Here is a 25,592-nt window from a genome sequence, read left to right on the forward strand (position 1 = left end):
AGGAGCAGAGAGAGCAAATTTCTGTTTGTGTCCGACCAGGACGTCGTTCATATACAGAGGTAGCGTTGAAAAATCTTTAATCTTTCCTAATCTCCTGAATCCTTAACCTTTGTGGGGATGAAATTTTGCTGTTTTTGTTGCTTGTCGATTGAGTTCCCTGGGGATGGAACACACACCATGACACCACGGTCTTAGAATGCTTTGACTTTAGGTCCAACTGCTGATCTGTTTTACCTATTTCCTCTCAACATCAATGGATGAACTTCAGCAATTGTATATCCCTGTGTGGCGTAAAAATAAAACGGGGAAGGTGGCTCAACTATGACTAACAAGGGAAATTAAGGATAGTGTTAAATCCAAGGAAGAGGCATATAAATTGGCCAGAAAAAGCAGCAAACCTGAGGACTGGGAGAAATTTAGAATTCAGCAGAGGAGGACAAAGGGTTTAATTAGGAGGGGGAAAATAGAGTATGAGAGGAAGCTTGCTGGGAACATAAAAACTGACTGCAAAAGCTTCTATAGATATGTGAAGAGAAAAAGATTAGTGAAGACAAACGTAGGTCCCTTGCAGTCAGATTCAGGTGAATTTATAATGGGGAACAAAGAAATGGCAGACCAGTTACACAAATACTTTGGTTCTGTCTTCACGAAGGAAGACACAAATAACCTCCCGGAAATACTAGGGGACCGAGGGTCTAGTGAGAAGCAGGAACTGAAGGATATCCTTATTAGGCGTGAAATTGTGTCATGCAAATTGATGGAATTGAAGGCCGATCAATCCCCAGGGCCGGATAGTCTGCATCCCAGAGTACTTAAGGGCCCTAGAAATAGTGGATGCATTGGTGATCATTTTCCAAAATTCTATAGACTCTGGATCAGTTCCTATGGATTGGAGGGTAGCTAATGTAACCCCACTTTTTAAAAATAGAGGGAGAGAGAAAACAGGTAATTATAGACCGGTTAGTCTGACAACGGTAGTGGGGAAAATGTTTGAATCAATTATTAAAGATGTAATAGCAGCACATTTGGAAAGCAGTGACAGGATCGGTCCAAGTCAGCATGGATTTATGAAAGAGAAATCATGCTTGACAAATCTTCTAGAATTTTTTGAGGATGTTTCCAGTAGAGTGGACAAGGGAGAACCAGTGGATGTGGTGTATTTGGACTTTCAAAAGGCTTTTGACAATGTCCCACACAAGAGATTGGTGTGCAAAATCAAAGCACATGGTATTGGGGGTAATGTACTGACGTGGATAGAGAACTGGTTGGCAGACAGGAAGCAGAGAGTAGGAGGGCAAATGGAATGTTGCCATTTATTGCAAGGCAGATGGAGTATAAAAATAGAGAAGTCTTGCTGCAGCTGTACCACAGCTGGAATACTGCATACAGTTTTGGTCTCATTATTTAAGGAGGGATATATTGCATTGGAGGTGTTGTATCCTGTTGAGTCAGACTGGATACTGTGAGCTCAAAGTAAAGTGTGACCTTAGTCTTTTATTGCAGGACTCCAGAGTGCCTCTCCAACCTGTGAAGCCTCCTTAAATACCTGTGCTCCCAAGGGATTATGGGATCTCTTGGGACTCCAGGGGATGAGCCCTCTGGTGCATGTACAGAGTAAATACAAGTTTACGTATATATCAACACTCCCTCCACCCCCTCCCCCCGCCCCTGGCCAAAGTCAATAGTGTAACTATTTACAATGTGAGTCGATCTGGGGCCCTTCTTGCCCTGGTTGATCGTCTCGGTGTGAAAGCTGATGTTGTTGAATCATTTGTTGGGCCCTCGCTGGGCTGCTGTGCAGCTGGCCTTACTGGGCTGCCTGGTGTGTTGAGCCCTGCAGGGCTGTTGTGGATGATGGGTTCTGCTTCGTGGTCAACCGTGGTGTCGGTTGCCACTGGTGTGTATGTTGGGGGATCAAAAAAGGTAGGGTCCAAGGTGGGTTGCTCAGGGTAGTCCGTGAATCTGAGTTTGATTTGGTCCAAGTGTTTCCGGTGAATGAGTCCATTCTCCCCTCTTTGGCCACGACAGTGCCGGGAAGCCACTTGAGATCTTGTCCATAATTTAATACAAATACAGTATCATTGATTTCAATCTCGCGTGACACATTTGCGCTATCATGATATGCACTTTGTTGAAGCCGCCTGCTCTCTACCTGTTCATGTAGATCAGGGTAGTCTTAAGTGCTCTTTTCATGAGCAGTTCAGCGGGTGGGATCCCAGTGAGTGAGTGGGGTCTCGTGCGGTAGCTAAGCAGGACTCGGGATAGGCGATTTGCTTGATTGTTTGCACAGCTCTCTCTGCCTGACCATTGGATGCTGGTTTAAACGGGGCAGATGTGACATGTTTGATCCCATTACGGGTCATGAATTCTTTGAACTCAGCACTGGTAAAACATGGCCCATTGTTGCTCATCAGGACATCGGGTAGGCCGTGTGTGGCAAACATGGCCTGCAGGCTTTCAGTAGTGGCAGTGGACATGGTAGCCGACATTATCTCACATTCAATCCACTTGGAGTACGCGTCTACAACCACAAGGAATATTTTATCCAAGAATGGGCCTGCATAGTCAACATGTACCCTAGACCACGGTTTGGAGGGCCAAGACCATAAACTTAGCGGTACCTCCCTGGGTACATTGCTTAACTGCGAGCATGTATTAAACATAGAAACATAGAAAATAGGTACAGGAGTACGCCATTCGGCCCTTCGAGCCTGCACCGCCATTCAATGAGTTCATGGCTAAACATGCAACTTCAGTACCCCATTCCTGCTTTCTCGCCATACCCCTTGATCCCCCTAGTAGTAAGGGCTTCATCTAACTCCTTTTTGAATATATTTAGTGAATTGGCCTCAACAACTTTCTGTGGTAGAGAATTCCACAGGTTCACCACTCTCTGGGTGAAGAAGTTTCTCCTCATCTCGGTCCTAAATGGCTTACCCCTTATCCTTAGACTGTGACCCCTGGTTCTGGACTTCCCCAACATTGGGAACATTCTTCCTGCATCTAACCTGTCTAAACCCGTCAGAATTTTAAATGTTTCTTTGAGATCCCCTCTCATTCTTCTGAACTCCAGTGAATACAAGCCCAGTTGATCCAGTCTTTCTTGATATGTCAGTCCCATTATCCCGGGAATCAGTCTGGTGAACCTTCGCTGCACTCCCTCAATAGCAAGAATGTCCTTCCTCAAGTTAGGAGACCAAAACTGTACACAATACTCCAGGTGTGGCCTCACCAAGGCCCTGTACAACTGTAGTAGCACCTCCCTGCCCCTGTACTCAAATCCCCTCGCTATGAAGGCCAACATGCTATTTGCTTTCTTAACCGTCTGCTGTACCTGCGTGCCAACCTTCAATGACTGATGTACCATGACACCCAGGTTTTGTTGCACCTCCCCTTTTCCTAATCTGTCACCATTCAGATAATAGCCTGTCTCTCTGTTTTTACCACCAAAGTGGATAACCTCACATTTATCCACATTATACTTCATCTGCCATGCATTTGCCCACTCACCTAACCTATCCAAGTCACTCTGCAGCCTCATAGCATCCTCCTCGCAGCTCAAACTGCCACCCAACTTAGTGTCATCCGCAAATTTGGAGATACTACACTTAATCCCCTCGTCTAAATCATTAATGTACAATGTAAACAGCTGGGGCCCCTGCACAGAACCTTGCAGTACCCCACTAGTCACTGCCTGCCATTCTGAAAAGTACCCATTTACTCCTACTCTTTGCTTCCTGTCTGCCAACCAGTTCTCAATCCATGTCAGCACACTACCCCCAATCCCATGTGCTTTAACTTTGCACATTAATCTCTTGTGTGGGACTTTGTCGAAAGCCTTCTGTAAGTCCAAATATATCACATCAACTGGTTCTCCCTTGTCCACTCTACTGGAAACATCCTCAAAAAATTCCAGAAGATTTGTCAAGCATGATTTCCCTTTCACAAATCCATGCTGACTTGGACCTATCATGTCACCTCTTTCCAAATGCGCTGCTATGACATCCTTAATAATTGATTCCATCATTTTACCCACTACCGATGTCCATGTTTTCTCTCTCCCTCCTTTTTTAAAAAGTGGGGTTACATTGGCTACCCTCCACTCCATAGGAACTTATCCAGAGTCTATGGAATGTTGGAAAATGACTGTCAATGCATCCAATATTTCCAAGGCCACCTCCTTAAGTACTCTGGGATGCAGTCCATCAGGCCCTGGGGATTTATCGTACTTCAATCCCATCAATTTCCCCAACACAATTTCCCGACGAATAAGGATTTCCCTCAGTTCCTCCTTCTTACTAGACCCTCTGACCCCTTTTATATCCGGAAGGTTGTTTGTATCCTCCTTAGTGAATACCGAACCAAAGTACTTGTTCAATTGGTCTGCCATTTCTTTGTTCCCCGTTATGACTTCCCCTGATTCTGACTGCAGGGGACCTACGTTTGTCTTTACTAACCTTTTTCTCTTTACATATCTATAGAAACTTTTGCAATCCGTCTTAATATTCCCTGCAAGCTTCCTCTTGTACTCTATTTTCCCTGCCCTAATCAAACCCTTTGTCTTCCTCTGCTGAGTTCTAAATTTCTCCCAGTTCCCGGGTTCACTGCTATTTCTGGCCAATTTGTATGCCACTTCCTTGGCTTTAATACAATCCCTGATTTCCCTTGATAGCCACGGTTGAGCCACCTTCCCTTTTTTAATTTTACGCCAGACAGGGATGTACAATTGTTGTAGTTCATCCATGCGGTCTCTAAATGTCTTCCATTGCCCATCCACTGTCAACCCCTTAAGTATCATTCGCCAATCTATCCTAGCCAATTCACGCCTCATATCTTCAAAGTTACCCTTCTTTAAGTTCTGGACCATGGTCTCCGAATTAACTGTTTCATTCTCCATCCTAATGTAGAATTCCATCTTATTATGGTCACTCTTCCCCAAGGGGCCTCGCACAACGAGATCTGTGAACGTAGGACTCTAAGTCCGCATCGATACCGGGCCACCACACGTGGGATCTGGCTATCGCTTTCATTATTACGATGCCTGGGTGGCTACTGTGGAGGTCATTGATGAAGGTGTCTCTGCCCTTCTTGGGGACCACTACCCAATTGCCCCACAGAAGGAAGTCTGCCTGTATAGACATTTCATCTTTGCGCCGCTGGAATGGCTTTATCTCTTCCTGCATTTCCACTGGGACACTGGACCAGCTCCCGTGAAGCACACAGCTTTTGACTAGAGATAATAAGGGGTCCTGGCTTGTCCAGGTTTTGATCTGCCGGGCAGTGACGGGTGATTGCTCACTCTCAAATGCTTCCATAACCATGGTTAGATCTGCGGGTTGTGCCATTTCCACCCCCGTGGTGGGCAATGGCAGCCTACTGAGAGCATCGGTGCAGTTTTCTGTGCCTGGCCTGTGGCGGATGGCGTAGTTGTATGCTGACAACGTGAGCGCCCATCTCTGGATGCATTGGTATTTATCCCTTTACTCTCGGAAAACAGGGATATAAGTGGCTTATGGTCAGTTTCCAATTTGAATTTTAGCCCAAACAGGTATTGATGCATTTTCTTTACCCCATAGACACACGCTAACACTTCATTTTCAATCATGCTGTAGGCTCTCTCAGCCTCAGACAGACTCCTGGATGCATAAGCAACCGGTTGCAGTTTCCTGAAATCATTAGCTTGTTGCAATTCACACCCGACGCCATATGACGACGCATCACATGCTAGTACCCAACGCTTACATGGATCATACAACACAAGCAATTTGTTTGAGCATAACAATTTTCTCGTTTTTCCAAAGGCATTTTCTTGGCTTTTGCCCCAAATCCATTCGCCCCCTTTTCGTAGTAAGACATGCAGTGGTTCTAGCAGTGTGCTGAGACCTGGTAAGAAGTTACCAAAGTAGTTCAAGAGTCCCGGAAACATCCGCAGCTCCGTCACGTTCTGTGGCCTCGGTGCGTTCTCGATTGCCTCCGTCTTCGTGTTGGTGGGCCTGATGCCGTCCGCCGCAATCCTCCTTCCCAGGAACTTCAGGCGCCAGGAAAACGCACTTCGAGCATTTTAACCTGAGCCCCACACAGTTGAATCGACTAAGAACCTCCTCCAGGTTCTGCAGATGCTCGACTGTGTTCCGACCTGTGACCAAGATGTCGTCCTGGAAGACCATGGTGTGCGGGACCGACTGCAGTAAACTTTCCATGTTTCTCTGGAATATCGCCGCCGCTGATCGGATTCCAAATCATCATCTGTTATAAACAAAAAGAGCTTTGTGCGTGTTGATGCAGGTGAGAGCCTTCGATGATTCCTCCAGTTCCTGTGTCATGTAGGCTGAAGTCCGATCCAGCTTCGTGAACGTCTTTCCTCCTGCTAGCGTTGCAAAGAGGTCGTCGGCCTTTGGTAGTGGGTATTGGTCCTGCAGGGAGAAACGATTGATAGTTACTTTGTAATCACCACAGATTCTGACGGTGCCGTCTCCCTTGAGGACGGGAACGATCGGGCTGGCCCACTCGCTGAACTCGATCGGTGAAATTATGCCCTCTCTTTGCAGCCGGTCTAGCTCGATCTCTACCCTTTCTCTCATCATGTACGGTACTGCTCTCGCCTTGTGATGGATGGGTCGCGCCCCTGGAATTAGGTGGATCTGCACATTCACTCCTTGGAACTTCCCGATGCTTGGTTCGAACAGCGAAGGGAACTTGTTTAAGACCTGGGCACACGAAATGTCGTCAGCGGGCGATAGCGCTCGGACGTTGTCCCAGTTCAGGCGTATCTTTCCCAGCCAGCTCCTGCCGAGCAGCGTGGGACCTGTCATGTATGTAACCATCATGCAATGGTAATCTTCATGTAACTAACCTTCATGCAACTCCTGTACACTGTACTTATACCCTAGAAATGCACGCCCTGACCACAGGGGGTCAACTTGCGGGAGACACTCCTCACCTGGGTTTCCAGTTATAAAAGGGGAGGTCCCACCCAGGGTCAGCACTCCTTGGTCCTGGGAATAAAGGTAAGGTCACAGAGTGACTGTGTCTGCAATACATGCCTCGTGTGAATTTGTAGTAAGGTGCAGGGACACCACATTTGGCGACGAGAAACGGGAATCACTGAACCACGAGGATGGCCACCGGTAGCACAGAGGAACATTACTGTGTGGGTGAGGACTGGGACAACTTTGTGGAGAGATTCCAGCAGAGCTTTGTCACGAAGGACTGGCTGGGAGCGACAGCGGCTGACAAGCGGAGGGCGCATCTATTGACCAGCTGTGGTCCACAGACGTATGCGCTGATGAAAGACCTGCTCACACCCCAAAAGCCGGTGGACAAGTCCTTTGAAGAGCTCAGCCAGCTGATCAGTGAGCATCTCAAGCCGACAAGTAGCGTACACATGGCCCGGCAACAGTTCTACTCTCACCGGCGTCGGGAGGGACAATACATCTCGGACTTCATTGCGGACCTGCGGCGCTTGGCCAGTCTCTGTAACAGACGCCTGCAGGGGGGAGATGTTAAGGGACTTCTTTATTGAGGGCATTAATCATGCCGGGATCTTCAGGAAGCTCATAGAGACCAAGGACTTGACTTTAGAAGGGGCAGCGTTGAAAGCTCAGACCTTCATGGCAGGGGAAGAGGAGACCAAGCTAATTTACGCGCGCAGCCCTGGTCCCAACGTGGCGATGGACCAGGGAGTTAACATGGTGAACACAGCTCGGGACCCCGCAGGCAGGCAAGGGCATTTCGAAACCGTCCAGGCAGAAACAGGCTCTCGGGTGGGCCCACAACAGGGACAATGGAAAGGGGATCAGCAATTCACGCCATCACGAGGAACAATGTGTCCCGCGATGGGACCATTAACACCCACTATCAGAGTGCTTAGAAACAGCCAAATGGGCAATCAGAGAGGAATGCCTGGTAATAGTCCTTTTGTTAACCGCAATCTCAGCTCATGCTGGAGGTACGGGGGTAGACACACTGCGAGAAGCTGCAGGTTCCAGCAATATACCTGTAGGATTTGTAATGTCAGTGGACACTTGGCCAGGATGTGCAAAAAGGCTGTAGCGAGGCTAATCTTCGAGACAGAGGAACCAGATGAGGGGTCTGCAATGCAGGATGATGCCTGGGGAAAAGCCATGGATGCTGAAGTTCAGCGGGTTCACGTGGCTGATGTCCACAGCTCATACACTAAAACGCCACCCATGATGATGAAAGTTTTATTCAATGGTGCATGGAGCTGATACGGGAGCTAGCCAGTCACTCATGAACGCCCAACAATTTGAGACTATGGCCACACAGAGCTAGCAGGCCCAAACTGGAACACATTGAGACACAGCTATGGACGTACACCAAAGAGATCATCCCAGTGCTGGGCAGTGCAAACTTGGTGGTAACACATAATGGATCACAGAACCGGCTGCCACTCTGGATTGTTCCGGGAAATGGCCCCGCGCTCTTGGGGAGGAGTTGGCTAGCTGAGATGAAATGGAAATGGGGGGATGTGCACGCCATTTCATCTGTGGAGTGAAGTTCATGCTCACAGGTCCTACAAAAATTCGGGTCACTGTTTCAACCTGGTGTCAGAACGTTCAAGGGCACTAAAGTAGTGATACACATCACTCCGGACGCCAGGCCAGTGCACCACAAGGCCAGAGCGGTGCCGTATGTGATGCGTGAGAAAATTGAAAGTGAGTTTGACAGGCTGCTCAGAGAGGGCATAATTTCAGCCGTTGAATTCAGCGACTGGGCCAGTCCCATCGTTCCTGTGTTTAAAGCAGACGGCTCGGTCAGGATTTGTGGCGACTACAAAGCCACCATCAACCGAGTGTCACTGCAAGACCAATACCCGCTCCCGAGAGCGGAGGACCTTTTTGCCACGCTGGCAGGTGGTAAGCTGTTCACGAAGCTGGACCTCACTCCGGCCGACATGACTCAGGAACAGACTGAAGAATCCAAGCTTCTGACCATCACGACACACAAGGGATTATTTATCTACAACAGATGTCCGTTTGGCATTCGTTCGGCAGCAGCTATCTTTCAGAGAAACATGGAAAGTTTTCTCAAGTCCATCCCTGGAACCGTCGTATTCCAAGACGACATTCCCATAACGGGTCGAGACACCGAGGAACACCCCCACAACCTGGAGGAGGTGCTACGCTGACTGGATCGGGTAGGCTTGCGGCTGAAAAAGGCCAAGTGTGTGTTTTTGGCCCCAGAGGTCGAGTTTTTGGGCAGGAGGGTTGCCGCAGACGGGATCAGGCCCACTGAATCAAAAACAGAGGCGATCCGCCGGGCGCCCAGGCCCGGCAACACGTCGGAGCTGTGATCATTCCTGGGACTTTTGAACTAATTCGGGAACTTTCTGCCGAACTTAAGCACATTGTTGGAGCCGTTACACATGCTCCTGCGTAAAGGGTGTGAATGGTTTTGGGGGAACTGTCAAGAACGGGCTTTCAACAGGGCACGGAACCTGCTTTGTTCTAACAAACTGTTGACCTTGTACGACCCCTGTAAAAAACTGGTTTTAACATGCGATGCATCATCCTACGGGGTTGTGTGTGTGTTGCAGCAGGGTAACGATGACGGCTTATGCCTCCAGGTCACTCTCCCAGGGAGAGCATGGATACGGCATGGTCAAAAAGGAGCACTCGCTTGTGTCTACGGGGTGAAAAAGATGCACCAGGATCTTTTCGGTAGATGGTTCGAGCTAGAGACAGACCACAAGCCGTTAACATCCCAGTTGTCCGATAGCAAGGCTGTCAATGCCAATGTGTCAGCTCGCATACAGCAATGGGCCCTCATGCTGGCTGCATATGACTATACCATACTGCACTGGCCAGGCGCCAAAAATTGCGCTCAGCAGGCTCCCACTGGCCACCGCCAAGGGGGCGTCGGAGCAGAGCGCCGAGATGGTCATGGCCATTGAGGCTTTTGACACTGCAGGCTCCCCCATCACAGCCCGCCAGATCAAACTCTGGACCGACAGAGACCCCCTCCTATCCATGATAAAGAAATGTGTCCTGACTGGGGATTGGGCGCCCGCACACAGGGCATGCCCCAAGGAGGTCAGACCGTTTCAGAAACGGATGGATGAGCTCTCCATCCAAGCCGACTGCCTACTATGGGGCAGCCGGGTTGTCATGCCCCAGAAAGGAAGGGAAGCATTCATCAGGAAACTCCACAGTGAGCACCCTGGCATTGTGCTAATGAAGGCCATTGCCCGGTCACATGTATGGTGGCTGGGAATTGACTCAGACCTGGAATACTGGGTTCGCAGGCGCACAACGTGTGCCCAGCTGGGCAATGTCCCCAGGGAGGTCCCACTCAGCCTGTGGCCCTGGCCCACCAGACCATGGTCACGTATTCACGTAGACTATGCGGGCCCGTTCATGGGGAAAATGTTCCTGATCATTGTCGATGCATACTCGAAATGGATCGAGTGCATCATATTAAACTCGTGCACGACATCCATCACCGTGGAGAGTCTGCGTACGGTTTTCGCGACCCACGGCTTGCCGGACATCCTGGTCAGCGACAATGGCCCGTGTTTCACCAGCCATGAATTCCAGGAGTTTATGTCGGGCAATGGTATCAAACACGTCCGGACAGTGCCTTTCAAGCCGGCCTCCAATGGCCAGGCGGAACGTGCGGTCCAAGTCATAAAACAGGGCATGCTACGTATCCAAGGACCCTCCCTTCAGTACCGCCTATCGCGCCTCCTGCTGGCCTACAGGTCCCGGCCGCACTCGCTCACGGGAGTCCCGCCAGCGGAACTCCTCATGAAACGCACGCTTAAAACATGGCTGTCCCTCATCCACCCAGCCCTGGCGGACATTGTTGAGGGCAAGCACCAGTCCCAAACCGAGCTCCATGATCAAAACTCAAGAGGGATGTGTATAGAAATGGATGACCCTGTATTTGTTCTTAACCATGCTTTGGGACCCAATTGGCAAAGAAGGGAATAGGGTCATAGTGGTCAGACGAAACAATGGGAAGATATGCCGCAAACACTTGGACCAAGTAAAGAAAAGGTTCAGTATAGACACGGAGGAACCTGAAGAAGAGCATGAGATGTCCCCCACACCACTGCCAGTGGACAAGGACAATCCACAACATGCACAGTCTCTGCGGCCAGCCCGGACAGGCCGGAATCACCTCAGGTGACAGAGACGCGTGCTGAGGCTCAGCCACCAGAGTCACAACTGTGGTGCTCCACGAGAGAGCGTCGACCACCCGACAGACTTAACCTCTGAAACAAAAAGATGTAAGGGGGGAGGTGATGTCATGTATGTAACCATCATGCAATGGTAATCTTCATGTAACTGTAACCTTCATACAACTCCTGTACACTGTACTTATACCCTAGAAATGCACACCTTGACCACAGGGGGCGAACTTGTGGGAGACACTCTTCACCTGGGTTTCCAGGTATAAAAGGGAGGTCCCACCCAGGTTCAGCACTCCTTGGTCCTGGGAATAAAGGTTAAGGTCACAGAGTGAGTGTGTCTGCAGTACATGCCTCGTGTGAGTTTGTAGTACGATGCGGGGACACCACAGGACCAATGCCGGTTCCACCCAGAGTGGTAGCTTGTGCACCGCTCCATCGTGGGAGACCTTTACAGTAGCACTGCCGATTACAGGAATCAGTTCTTTCATGTATGTTCTTAGTTTCGTATGAACTGGAGTTAAGACTGGCCTTGAGGCCTTGTTGCACCACAATCTTTCGAAAGTCTTTTTGCCCATGATGGACTGGCTCGCACCCGTGTCCAGCTCCATTGACACCAGGAGTCCATTGAATTCAATATTCAGCATTATCAGGGGACAATTCATGGTGAATGTGTGCACCCCATGTATCTCTGCCTCCTCGATCTGAGGCTCTGGTTCATCGTGATCCTCCGTGGATCTGTCCTCCTCTGCAACATGGTGGTTTGCAGGTTTAACAGGATTTGCAGCTCGCTGGAACATTCTTTGGAGGTGTCCCATTTTTCCACAGCCTTTGCAAACGTACTCTTTAAATCAGCATGAATGGAAATGATGATCACCCCCACAATGCCAACAAAGTGTTAATGGCCTTGAATTCATCACCCTTGTTGGTGGACTCTGAGACATCTGCGGACGTGTAGCTGCAAGTATGTGTGACCTGCCCTGTACGTTGCGATTCGAAAACAACATCACTTTGTTCACAATACTTGTAGCAGCACTTGTGTGCTGAGAGATTTGCTTCGTATTGTCACTGGTGGCAATGAACGCCTGGGCTATCGCTGTGGCCTTACTCAAGGTTGGGGTCTCTTCAGTCAAAAGCTTGTGAAGTATGGTTTTGTGGCCAATGCCAAGTATGAAAAAGTCTCTGAGCATGTGCTCCAAATGTCTTCAAATTCGCAATGTCCTGCAAGGCGTCTTAGCTCGGCAACATAACTCACCACTTCCTGGCCTTCAGACCTTTTGTAGTTGTAGAACCGGTACCTCGCCATCAGAACGCTTTCCTTCGGGTTCAAATGCTCTCGGACCAGTGTGCACAAATCGTCGTATGATTTCTCCGTGGGTTTCGCTGGAGTGAGCAGATTCTTCATGAGGCCATACGTTGGTGCACAACAGACGGTGAGGAGGATCGCCCTTCGTTTGGCAGCGCTCTCTTCCCCATCGAGCTCATTGGCCATGAAGTATTGGTCGAGTCGCTCCACAATTTCCCAATCATCTCCCCCCGAGAATTTCTCCAGGATGCCCACTGTTCTCTGCATCTTTGGGTTCGCTATCTGTATCTCATCGCCAGCTGTTATGTATGGAGAAAGAGTCAGACTGAACACTGGAGCTCTAAGTAAAGTGTGACCTTAGTCTTTGATTCCTGGTCTCCAAAGTGCGTCTACAACCTGTGAGGCCTCCTTAGATACCTGTGCTCCCAAGGGATTATGGGATCCCTTGGGACTCCAGGGGATGAGTCCTCTGGTGGCTGGACAGAGTAAATACAAGTTTACATATATAACAGGAGGTAGTTCAGACAGAGGTTGATTCCTGAGACAGCAGAGGAGGACAAAGGGTTTAATTAGGAGGGGGAAAACAGAGTATGAGAGGAAGCTTGCTGGGAACATAAAAACTGATTGCAAAAGCTTCTATAGATATGTGAAGAGAAAAAGATTAGTGAAGACAAACGTAGGTCCCTTGCAGTCAGATTCAGGTGAATTTACAATGGGGAACAAAGAAATGGCGGACCAGTTACACAAATACTTTGGTTCTGTCTTCACGAAGGAAGACACAAATAACCTTCCAGAAATACTAGGGGACCAAGGGTCTAGTGAGAAGGAGGAACTGAAGGATATCCTTATAAAGTGGAAAATTGTGTTAGGGAAATTGACAGGATTGAAGGCCGATAAATCCCTGGGGCCTGATAGTCTGTATCCCAGAGTACTTAAGGAAGTGGCCCTAGAAATAGTGGATGCATTGGTGATCATTTTCCAACAGTCTATCGACTCTGGATCAGTTTCTATGGACTGGAGGGTAGCTAATGTAACACCACTTTTTAAAAAAGGAGGGAGAGAGAAAACGGGTAATTATAGACCGGTTAGCCTGACATCAGTAGTGGGGAAAATGTTGGAATCAATTATTAAAGATGAAATAGCAGCGCATTTGGAAAGCAGTGACAGGATCGGTCCAAGTCAGCATGGATTTGTGAAAGGGAAATCATACTTGACAAATCTTCTGGAATTTTTTGAGGATGTAACTAGTAGAGTGGACAAGGGAGAACCAGTAGATGTGGTGTATTTGGACTTTCAAAAGGCCTTTGACAAGGTCCCACACAAGAGATTGGTGTGCAAAATCAAAGCACATGGTATTGGGGGTAATGTACTGACGTGGATAGAGAACTGGTTGGCAGACAGGAAGCAGAGAGTCAGGATAAACGGGTCCTTTTCAGAATGGCAGGCAGTGACTAGTGGGGTGCCACAGGGCTCAGTGCTGGGACCCCAGCTCTTTACAATATACATCAATGATTTAGATGGAGAAATTGAGTGTAATATCTCCAAATTTTCAGATGACACTAAACTGGGTGGCGGTGTGAGCTGTGAGGAGGACGCTAAAAGGCTGCAGGGTGACTTGGATAGGTTGTGAGTGGGCAAAATGCATGGCAGATGAAGTATAATGTGGATAAATGTGAGGTTATCCACTTTGGGGGAAAAACACAAAGGCAGAATATTATCTGAATGGCGGTAGATTAGGAAAAGGGGGAGGTGCAACGAGACCTGGGTGTCATGGTTCATCAGTCATTGAAAGTTGGCATGCAGGTACAGCAGGCGGTGAAGGCGGCAAATGGTATGTTGGCCTTCATAGAATGGGGATTTGAGTATAGGAGCAGGGAGGTCTTACTGCAGTTGTACAGGGCCTTGGTGACACCTCATATTGTGGAATATTGTGTTCAGATTTGGTCTCCTAATCTGAGGAAGGACATTCTTGCTATTGAGGGAGTGCAGCGAAGGTTCACCAGACTGATTCCCGGGAAGGCGGGACTGACATATAAGGAGAGACTGGATCAACTGGGCCATTTATACACTGGAGTTTAGAAGGATGAGAGAGGATCTCATAGAAACGTATAAGATTCTGACTGGACTGGACAGGTTAGATGCGGGAAGAATGTTCCCGATGTTGGGGAAGTCCAGAACCAGAGGACAGTCTTAGGATAAGGGGTCGGCCATTTAGGACCGAGATGAGGAGAAACTTCTTCACTCAGAGAGTTGTTAACCTGTGGAATTCCCTGCCACAGAGAGTTGTTGATGCCAGTTCATTGGATATATTCAAGAGGGAGTTAGATATGGCCCTTACAGCTAAAGGGATCAAGGGGTATGGAGAGAAAGCAGGAAAGGGGTACTGAGGTGAATGATCAGCCATGATCTTATTGAATGGCGGTGCAGGCTCGAAGGGCCGAATGGCCTACTCCTGCACCTATTTTCTATATTTCTATGCTTCTATGAAGGGTTGTCATATGAAGAAAGGTTGAGCAGTTTGAGCCTATACTCAGTGGAGTTCAGAAGAATGAGAGATGACCTTATTGAAAGATAAGATTCTGAGGTTCTTGACAGGGTAGGTGCAGAGAGGATGTTTCCACCCGTGGGGGAATCTAGAACTGGGGGGCATAGTCTCAGAATAAGGGGTCACCCATTTAAAATGGAGATGAGGAATTTCTTCTCTCAGAGGGTTGTAAATCTGAGGAATTCTCTGCCCCAGAGAGCTGTGGTGGCTGGGACATTGAATATATTTAAGGCGGAGCGAGACAGATTCTTGAACTACAAGGGAGTCAAGGGTTATGGGGAGCGGGCAGGAAAGTGGAGTGGAGGCCAAGGTCAGATCAGCCATGACCTTACTGAATGGTGGAGAAGGCTCGAGGGGCCGTTTGGCCGACTCCTGCTCCTATTTCTTATGGATCCACAGCAGGGCTCAAAGTGCTAATATCGGATTGCACCTTTCGGGTCCTCAGGGAAACCTTGGGCCTCCCCTGTCCTGGTATTGCCTCTCCCTCGCCCCCCCAACCTCATCCCATGCCAACCCTCCCCCTGACCGTTGCCCTTTGTGCCGGGGACTGTCCCATCGAACCCGTGAGAACCACTTTCCACCCACCTGCCTGCCACTGAGCCATTTTAAGCAATAAGGGAATTAAGGGTTACGGGGAGCGGGCGGGTAAGTGGAGCTGAGTCCACGGCCAGATCAGACATGATCTTGTTGAATGGCGGAGCAGGCTCGAGGGGCTAGATGGCCTACTCCTGTTCCTAATTCTTATGCTGGGTTCAAGCGGGAGTCGTGTTGAGACCCGGAGTTAAAATGACCGAGGCCTCACGTCAGCACTGTCATGGACAATTCCTGCTCCCACACGATCTACTCCCATTCCCAGTTACAATCAGGACTTTTGTTTTTGTTTTTCTATCTACCTGTTAGTGTGGATAATGTTTGGCTTGGTGCCTTTGTTACTCTAGGCTTGACTATTCCAACGCACTCCTGGCTGGCCTTCCATGTTCTACCCTACAGAGACTAGAGGTGAACCAAAACTCGGCTGCTCATGTCCTAAGTCCCGATCACCCATCACCCCTTGTGCTCGCTGACCTATATTGGCTCACGGTTAAGCAATCCCTCGATTTCAAATTGTCATCCTTATTTTCAAATCCCTCCAAGGCCTTGCCCTCTCTATCTCTGTAATCTCCTCCAGCCCCACAACCCCCAGGAGATATCTGCGCTACTCTAATTCTGCCCCTGAGCATCCCTGATTATAATCGCTCAACCATCGGTTACCGTGCCTTCTGTTGCCTGGGCCCCAAGTTCTGGAACTCCCTCCCTAAACCTCTCCACCTCTATTTCTTCCTTCCAGACACTCCTTAAAATGCATCCCAGGGTATTAAAAGAGATGGCGGAAGTTATAGCAGATGCATTCATTATAATCTACCAAAGTTCTCTGGACTCTGGGGAGGTACCAGCGGATTGGAAAGCAGCTAATGTAACGCCTCTGTTTAAAAAAGGGGGCAGACAAAAGGCAGGTAACTATAGGCCAGTTAGTTTAACATCTGTAGTGGGGAAAATGCTCGAAGCTATCATTAAGGAAGAAATAGCGGGACATCTAGATAGGGATAGTGCAATCAAGCAGACGCAACATAGATTCATGAAGGGGAAATCATGTTTAACTAATTTACTGGAATTCTTTGAGGATATAACGAGCATGGTGGATAGAGGTGTACCGATGGATGTGGTGTATTTAGATTTCCAAAAGGCATTCGATAAGGTGCCACACAAAAGGTTACTGCAGAAGATAAAGGTACGCGGAGTCAGAGGAAATGTATTAGCATGGATCGAGAATTGGCTGGCTAACAGAAAGCAGAGAGTCGGGATAAATGGGTCCTTTTCGGGTTGGAAATCGGTGGTTAGTGGTGTGCCACAGGGATCGGTGCTGGGACCACAACTGTTTACAATATACATCGATGACCTGGAAGAGAGGACAGAGTGTAGTGTAACAAAATTTGCAGATAACACAAAGATTAGTGGGAAAGCGGGTTGTGTAGAGGACACAGAGAGGCTACAAAGAGATTTAGATAGGTTAAGCGAATGGGCTAAGGTTTGGCAGATGGAATACAATGTCGGAAAATGTGAGGTCATCCACCTTGGAAAAAAAAACAGTAAAAGGGAATATTATTTGAATGGGGAGAAATTACAACATGCTGCGGTGCAGAGGGACCTGGGGGTCCTTGTGCATGAATCCCAAAAAGTTAGTTTGCAGGTGCAGCAGGTAATCAGGAAGGCGAATGGAATGTTGGCCTTCATTGCGAGAGGGATGGAGTACAAAAGCAGGGAGGTCCTTCTGCAACTGTATAGGGTATTGGTGAGGCCGCACCTGGAGTACTGCGTGCAGTTTTGGTCACCTTACTTAAGGAAGGATATACTAGCTTTGGAGGGGGTACAGAGACGATTCACTGGGCTGATTCCGGAGATGAGGGGGTTACCTTATGATGATAGATTGAGTAGACTGGGTCTTTACTCGTTGGAGTTCAGAAGGATGAAGGGTGATCTTATAGAAACATTTAAAATAATGAAAGGGATAGACAAGATAGAGGCAGAGAGGTTGTTTCCACTGGTCGGGGAGACTAGAACTAGGGGGCACAGCCTCAAAATACGGGGGAGCCAATTTAAAACCGAGTTGAGAAGGAATTTCTTCTCCCAGAGGGTTGTGAATCTGTGGAATTCTCTGCCCAAGGAAGCAGTTGAGGCTAGCTCATTGAATGTATTCAAATCACAGATAGATAGATTTTTAACCAATAAGGGAATTAAGGGTTACGGGGAGCGGGCGGGTAAGTGGAGCTGAGTCCACGGCCAGATCAGCCATGATTTGTTGAATGGCGGAGCAGGCTCGCGGGGCTAGATGGCCTACTCCTGTTCCTAATTCTTATGTTCTTATGTTCTTATGACCTCTTTGTCCAAGCATTTGGTCACCTGTGCGAATTTCTACTTGCGTGGCTCGGTGTCAAATTTTTATCGTATAATACTCCTGTGGGACGTTGGGACGTTTCACTAGGTTAAAGGTGCTATGTAAATACAATTTGTTGTTGTTGTTGTTTGTGACACCCCTGGAGAGTCACGGTCAGCAAGGGGAGCAGAGTCCAGTGCAGCTTAAAGGTCATATTTAGCACCTGGCCTGAGAACATTGGGGCCTGTCTAGCGATCTGGGTTGGGCTTTTCTTGGGAATGAAGGTCGAGAGCTACGTGGGTTGTATAAGGTTCCTGGTGTGCAGAGCCCAGGAGCTGCCTGGTATTTGAAGTTTAGAGCCCGCTTTACATTTTTATCGGTAGCCTGCCTTGCCGTTGAAATTTCGGGCGTGTCGAGCAGTCAAGGGTAATTTTCCGACCATGGTTGTGCTCCTTGTGAGAAGACTTGCCTGCCGGAAGCACACATTGGTAATTCAGGGGTGTACAATCTGCCAACCATTGATTGAAATGGTTTGGAAATCACGGCAGCATCTGGCCAAATTTCCAACACGTGCTGTGGTGGCCGCGGATTGTCACCACAAGCACAAAGTTGGAAAATGACTCCTTTGGTGTCCACAAAGATTTCCTTCAACGCATTTCAGCTGAGATACCAGGGAAGGGTTTGAGTGGAACATCTCTCGAAAGGAGTGAGAGTGAACAAACAGTATTCTTACTCACCTCCTAAAGCAGGTATGGACTGCTTGGAACTGACAGAGATGTGGAGCAGGTTTCAGTGCAAGCCCCTTAGTTAGAGAGAAAGTGTTTATAAAGGGCAGGGGAGAGGAACTGACTAAACATCACAATATAACAGCAGAGGGAAATAGATCTCTCCGGTGCACAGCAAGCTCATCGTGGTCTCTTCTCCGTTTAGAGCAGAGATTGCTGCCTCCATTGGACTGCAACATCCACTCCCGAATACCATAGTCTGACAGTCTGACCCGGTAAGTAACTGATCCGTTTCGAAACACAATCACTGTTCCAAACATAAAAAACTAAGGTGCCAACTGGTCGGGGATGAAAGTGGTGATAGGGCCAAGGGTCCTGTGTATCTGTTCTGATGGCAGTAATTCAGCCGACAAAACCTGTGCGTGTTTGAGCCCCTGACCCAGTCACTGCCTGCTGTCATGGTGCCTTTAAATACCAAACCTGGGACCTTCAGCACCCAGAGTACAAGGGCAGCAAGTGGCTGCAAGTCCCACATCATGCCGACATCCCTTCAATCGCTGGGGAGTGAAATATTAGACGGGATAAACATATTAAGGGTTTAACATAGAAACATAGAAAATAGGTGCAGGAGTAGGCCATTCGGCCCTTCTAGCCTGCACCACCATTCAATGAGTTCATGGCTAAACATGCAACTTTAGTACCCCATTCCTGCTTTCTCACCATACCCCTTGATCCCCCGAGTAGTAAGCACTACATCTAATTCCTTTTTGAATATATTTAGTGAATTGGCCTCAACAACTTTCTGTGGTAGAGAATTCCACAGATTCACCACTCTCTGGGTGAAGAAGTTTCTCCTCATCTCGGTCCTAAATGGCTTACCCCTTATCCTTAGACTGTGACCCCTGGTTCTGGACTTCCCCAACATTGGGAACATTCTTCCTGCAACTAACCTGTCTAAACCTGTCAGAATTTTAAACGTTTCTATGAGATCCCCTCTCATTCTTCTGAACTCCAGTGTATACAAGCCCAGTTGATCCAGTCTTTCTTGATAGGTCAGTCCCGCCATCCCGGGAATCAGTCTGGTGAACCTTCGCTGCACTCCCTCAATAGCAAGAATGTCCTTCCTCAGGTTAGGAGACCAAAACTGTACACAATACTCCAGGTGTGGCCTCACCAAGGCCCTGTACAACTGTAGTAACACCTCCCTGCCCCTATACTCAAATCCCCTCGCTATGAAGGCCAACATGCCATTTGCTTTCTTAACCGCCTGCTGTACCTGCATGCCAACCTTCAATGACTGATGTACCATGACACCCAGGTCTCGTTGCACCTCCCCTTTTCCTAATCTGTCACCATTCAGATAATAGTCTGTCTCTCTGTTTTTACCACCAAAGTGGATAACCTCACATTTATCCACATTATACTTCATCTGCCATGCATTTGCCCACTCACTGAACCTATCCAAGTCACCCTGCAGCCTCATAGCATCCTCCTCGCAGCTCACACTGCCACCCAACTTAGTGTCATCCGCAAATTTGGAGATACTACATTTAATCCCCTCGTCTAAATCATTAATGTACAATGTAAACAGCTGGGGCCCCAGCACAGAACCTTGCAGTACCCCACTAGTCACTGCCTGCCATTCTGAAAAGTACCCATTTACTCCTACTTTTTGCTTCCTGTCTGACAACCAGTTCTCAATCCACGTCAGCACACTACCCCCAATCCCATGTGCTTTAACTTTGCACATTAATCTCTTGTGTGGGACCTTGTCGAAAGCTTTCTGAAAGTCCAAATACACCACATCAACTGGTTCTCCCTTGTCTACTCTACTGGAAACATCCTCAAAAAATTCCAGAATATTTGTCAAGCGTGATTTCCCTTTCACAGATCCATGCTGACTTAGACCTATCATGTCACCTCTTTCCAAATGCGCTGCTATGACATCCTTAATAATTGATTCCATCATTTTACCCACTACCGATGTCAGGCTGACCGGTCTATAATTTTTCTTTCTCCCTCCCATTTTAAAAAGTGGGGTTACATTGGCTACCCTCCACTCCATAGGAACTGATCCAGAGTCTATGGAATGTTGGAAAATGACTGTCAATGTATCCGCTATTTCCAAGGCCACCTCCTTAAGTATTCTGGGATTCAGTCCATTAGGCCCTGGGGATTTATCGGTCTTCAATCCCATCAATTTCCCCAACACAATTTCCCGACTAATAAGGATTTCCCTCAGTTCCTCCTTCTTACTAGACCCTCTGGCCCCTTTTATATCTGGAAGGTTGTTTGTGTCCTCCTTAGTGAATACCGAACCAAAGTACCTGTTCAATTGGTCTGCCATTTCTTTGTTCCCCGTTATGACTTCCCGTGATTCTGACTGCAGGGGACCTACGTTTGTCTTTACTAACCTTTTTCTCTTTACATATCTATAGAAACTTTTGCAATCCATCTTAATGTTCCCTGCAAGCTTCCTCTTGTACTCTATTTTCCCTGCCCTAATCAAACCCTTTGTCCTCCTCTGCTGAGTTCTAAATTTCTCCCAGTCCCCGGGTTCGCTGCTATTTCTGGCCAATTTGTATGCCACTTCCTTGGCTTTAATACTATCCTTGATTTTCCTTGTTAACCATCGTTGAGCCACCTTCCATTTTTTATTTTTACGCCAGACAGGGATGTACAATTGTTGTAGTTCATCCATACGGTCTCTAAATGTCTGCCATTGCCCATCCACAGTCAACCCCTTAAGTATCATTCGCCAATCTATCCTAGCCAATTCACGCCTCATACCTTCAAAGTTACCCTTCTTTAAATTCTAGACCATGGTCTCTGAATTAACTGTTTCATTCTCCATCCTAATGTAGAATTCCACCATATTATGGTCACTCTTCCCCAAGGGGCCTCGCACAATGAGATTGCTAATTAATCCTCTCTCATTACACAACACCCAGTCTAAGATGGCCTCCCCCCTAGTTGGTTCCTTGACATATTGGTCTAGAAAATCATCCCTTATGCACTCCAGGAAATCCTCCTCCACCGTATTGCTTCCAGTTTGGTTAGCCCAATCTATGTGCATATTAAAGTCACCCATTATAACTGCTGCACCTTTATTGCACGCACCCCTAATTTCCTGTTTGATGCCCTCCCCAACATCACTACTACTGTTTGGAGGTCTGTACACAACTCCCACTAACCTTTTTTGCACTTTGGTGTTCTGCAGCTCTACCCATATAGATTCCACATCATCCAAGCTAATGTCCTTCCTAACTATTGTATTAATCTCCTCTTTAACCAGCAATGCTACCCCACCTCCTTTTCCTTTTATTCTATCCTTCCTGAATGTTGAATACCCCTGGATGTTGAGTTCCCAGCCCTGATCATCCTGGAGCCACGTCTCTGTAATCCCAATCACATCATATTTGTTAACATCTATTTGCACAGTTAATTCATCCACTTTATTATGGATACTCCTTGCATTAAGACACAAAGCCTTCAGGCTTGTTTTTTTCACACTCTTTGTCCTTTTAGAATTATGATGTAGTGTGGTCCTTTTTGTTTCTTGCCTTTGTTTACTCGGCCTTCCACTATTGCTTTTTACCTTTCTACCATCTGTTTCTGACTCCATATTACTTCGCCCTGTCTCGCTGCATAGGTTCCCATCCCCCTGCCATATTAGTTTAAACACTCCCGAACTGCATTAGCAAATGTTACCCCCAGGACATCAGTTCCAGTCCTGTCCAAGTGCAGACCGTCAGATAAATCACCAGGACCGAAAAAAATCTGGGAAATTCCTCTCTGACCCGTGTAGGGGATGGAAACTAGTCCAGGAGATCACTCAGGCCCTGAACTCCCTGCAGTAAGAGGTGACCTCCGCCCCAGCCAGAAACAGGTGCAGCTCTCGCTTGAAGGAATTCAGCCAATCAGCATCCTCCACACGAAACCCCAGCCTATCCCAGAGGTCCACTATTCTAGATCTGGCCTTGTACAACTTAAATTTGTGCCCCCTGGTTCTCCCTAATCTATTCAATTGGAACACACTGTCAACTGGACGCAGTCTATTCCCTTCATCATCATAAAAACCGTGATCGGATTACCCCAAGTCGATGCTGCTCTGAAGTATCGACTCACAACGATTCCAACCTATCTTGATAACTAAGATGCTTTAAACTATTTCCGTCTGACTGATTCATCACGCAGCACCAGATGTCTACCCTTTGCACTTCAGTCTGGAGCTTAACTCTTTAAACACCCTCCGCAAGACCTCCATCCTAATCTTTCCCATGCTATTGTTTCCCATGTGAACAAATTCTGGCTGATTTCCCCCCCCCCCAGAGATTATTGGGCCTGCTCCGTATGTTCCTGACCCTGGCACCTGCCTCTGGTCAGTCTATAAAACATACTCGGGTAAAAACTGTCTTCAGTTTGTTTTCGGGGTGGAAACGCACTGCAAGCACACGCCAGAAACCAGGGGCCCAAGGCTCACCTGTAATTGGGTCTGGGCCTCATGTTAACAATACAGGTGAGCTGGCGGGGCCTGAGCTGTCATACCTCCAGAGGAAGCGCGCCCAATGCCAGGGATCTGATTTGGGCCTGCTACCTTACCGACACTGGCCCTCAAGTCAGCCCTGGGAGGTCGGGGAGTCGGAGAAAAATGTGAGGGGCCCGATCACAGGCCACAGCAGCCCGCCATGGTGCAGTGGAGCTGAACTCCAATTCCTCCCAACTTCACAGGCCAGGAAGTAAAACACATTCCCAACCATTTGTTCGACAGCCTCCAGCGCAGATTGTGCAGAGAACCTCACACCCAGAAATTGGCATACATTGTGCCCATGATACGTCAGAAACACATACCAATTACTGCCCTGCACTGTATCCCCTGTAGAATTCCCCAGCAACTACTCATCTCCACTCGTCAAGGCTCCATGCTGCATTGTTAATGATCACCATCTCTGTGTCTCTGCTTTCATAATAGTGCACTGAAAATCATTGGGAGCAGGACCATTGCGGCTTAAGTGTTTGTAGGGTCCCCACCTTGTCCCACAGGCTGCAACTTGTGGCCGAGGTCTCTGTTCCAGTGGGGGTGCCAAGCACTGAAATCATTTTAAAAACAAAACCTTTTTCCTCCAGGAATCAAGGCCATGTTCCTGCTCTGGATCCCAGGTGGACCCCACGACTGCCCTTTGGGGGCCTAAGACACCTGGTTTGCTTTCACTGCCGCTGACCCCACCCGAGAGCAGGAGATGCAGAAACTCCAGACATAGCACGATATTATTTAATCTGAATAAAGAGCCAATCGTTCACAGTAAGGACAACACGGTCAGTCAGAGACTCTGGGTGTGATATGCTGAGCAGTTACTTCACCACTTTGATCTTGTAACCTGTATGATCCACTTCACAATTCAAAGTATTTGTTCAGCAATAATTCTGTTGCTTAGCATTATTTACAGCATTTCAATGATTAATGTTTATTTTCCATGGGGTACCAGCATTGCAACTACTAATGGGTCTGACTCTGGTAAATAAACTGACCAAATAAAGACCAGGCTGAGCATCATACCACAAATATTTCATGTTCGTGACAGTGAGGCCGAAAACATCGCCAGTGATTAAAATCTACTCATCAATTTAGCTCTAACTGCTTTGGGTAACTGGTAACTGGGCCTCTGTCACAAAGCTTTATGCTGCTTTGATTGAAGGTGCTTTAGTCCAGCAAGATAATGCAGCACATCACTGATAATAATGACATAACACAACACATCATTTCATTCGATCAGATTTCAGTACAGCAATATTACTGATCCATCATTTCACTCTCGGAAATGTGAGCATGTTTTGTCTGACCTGGCTCTGCGCTGGACTCCTAACACAATTAGTGTGTTGGTTTCAGTGTAAGTTTTCAGGGGAACATCCGTGATATGATTATGTACTTTACACTGTTACATTTCTCTGTAATGAATATGTTTAATTATTACACTGTATTAATCACTCAGCTCTCTGTTTTATTGCTCTAAGTATTTTACAAGGATTTTAGCCCTGTGCTCAGAGCACTGGGGATACAATGTCGGTGCTTTGAGCAGGGAGCACTGGGGATACAGTGTCGGTGCTGTGAGCAGGAGCACTGGGGATACAGTGTCGGTGCTGTGAGCAGGAGCACTGGGGATACAGTGTCCGTGCTGTGAGCAGTGAGTGGAGCACTGGGGACACAGTGTTGGTGCTGTGAGCAGGGAGCACTGGGGATACAGTGTCGGTGCTTTGAGCAGGGAGCACTGGGGATACAGTGTTGGTGCTGTGAGCAGGGAGCACTGGGGATACAGTGTTGGTGCTGTGAGCAGGGAGCACTGGGGATACAGTGTCAGTGCTGTGAGCAGTGAGTGGAGCACTGGGGACACAGTGTCAGTGCTGTGAGCAGTGAGTGGAGCACTGGGGACACAGTGTCGGTGCTGTCAGCAGGGAGCACTGGGGACACAGTGTCGGTGCTGTGAGCAGTGAGTGGAGCACTGGGGACACAGTGTCGGTGCTGTGAGCAGTGAGTGGAGCACTGGGGACACAGTGTCGGTGCTGTGAACAGTGAGTGGAGCACTGGGGACACAGTGTCGGTGCTGTGAGCAGTGAGTGGAGCACTGGGGACACAGTGTCGGTGCTGTGAGCAGTGAGCACTGGGGACACAGTGTTGGTGCTGTGAGCAGGGAGCACTGGGGACACAGTGTTGGTGCTGTGAGCAGTGAGTGGAGCACTGGGGACACAGTGTCGGTGCTTTGAGCAGGGAGCACTGGGGATACAGTGTTGGTGCTGTGAGCAGGGAGCACTGGGGATACAGTGTCAGTGCTGTGAGCAGTGAGTGGAGCACTGGGGACACAGTGTCAGTGCTGTGAGCAGTGAGTGGAGCACTGGGGACACAGTGTCGGTGCTGTGAGCAGGGAGCACTGGGGACACAGTGTCGGTGCTGTGAGCAG

At 48.2% G+C, this 25,592-nt stretch overlaps 1 long non-coding RNA gene across 1 annotated transcript; it reads left to right on the forward strand.

The window, feature by feature from the left end:
• On the forward strand, nucleotides 1-24,628 carry LOC139229175 (uncharacterized). Its single transcript, XR_011587676.1, has 3 exons — nucleotides 1-59; nucleotides 18,845-18,914; nucleotides 23,767-24,628. It is a non-coding gene; the product is annotated as an uncharacterized lncRNA (long non-coding RNA).
• Nucleotides 24,629-25,592: the final 964 nt, after the last annotated feature.

This window comes from Pristiophorus japonicus, chromosome 2 (genome assembly GCF_044704955.1).
Source record: "Pristiophorus japonicus isolate sPriJap1 chromosome 2, sPriJap1.hap1, whole genome shotgun sequence".
Classification (NCBI taxonomy): Eukaryota; Metazoa; Chordata; class Chondrichthyes; family Pristiophoridae; genus Pristiophorus; species Pristiophorus japonicus.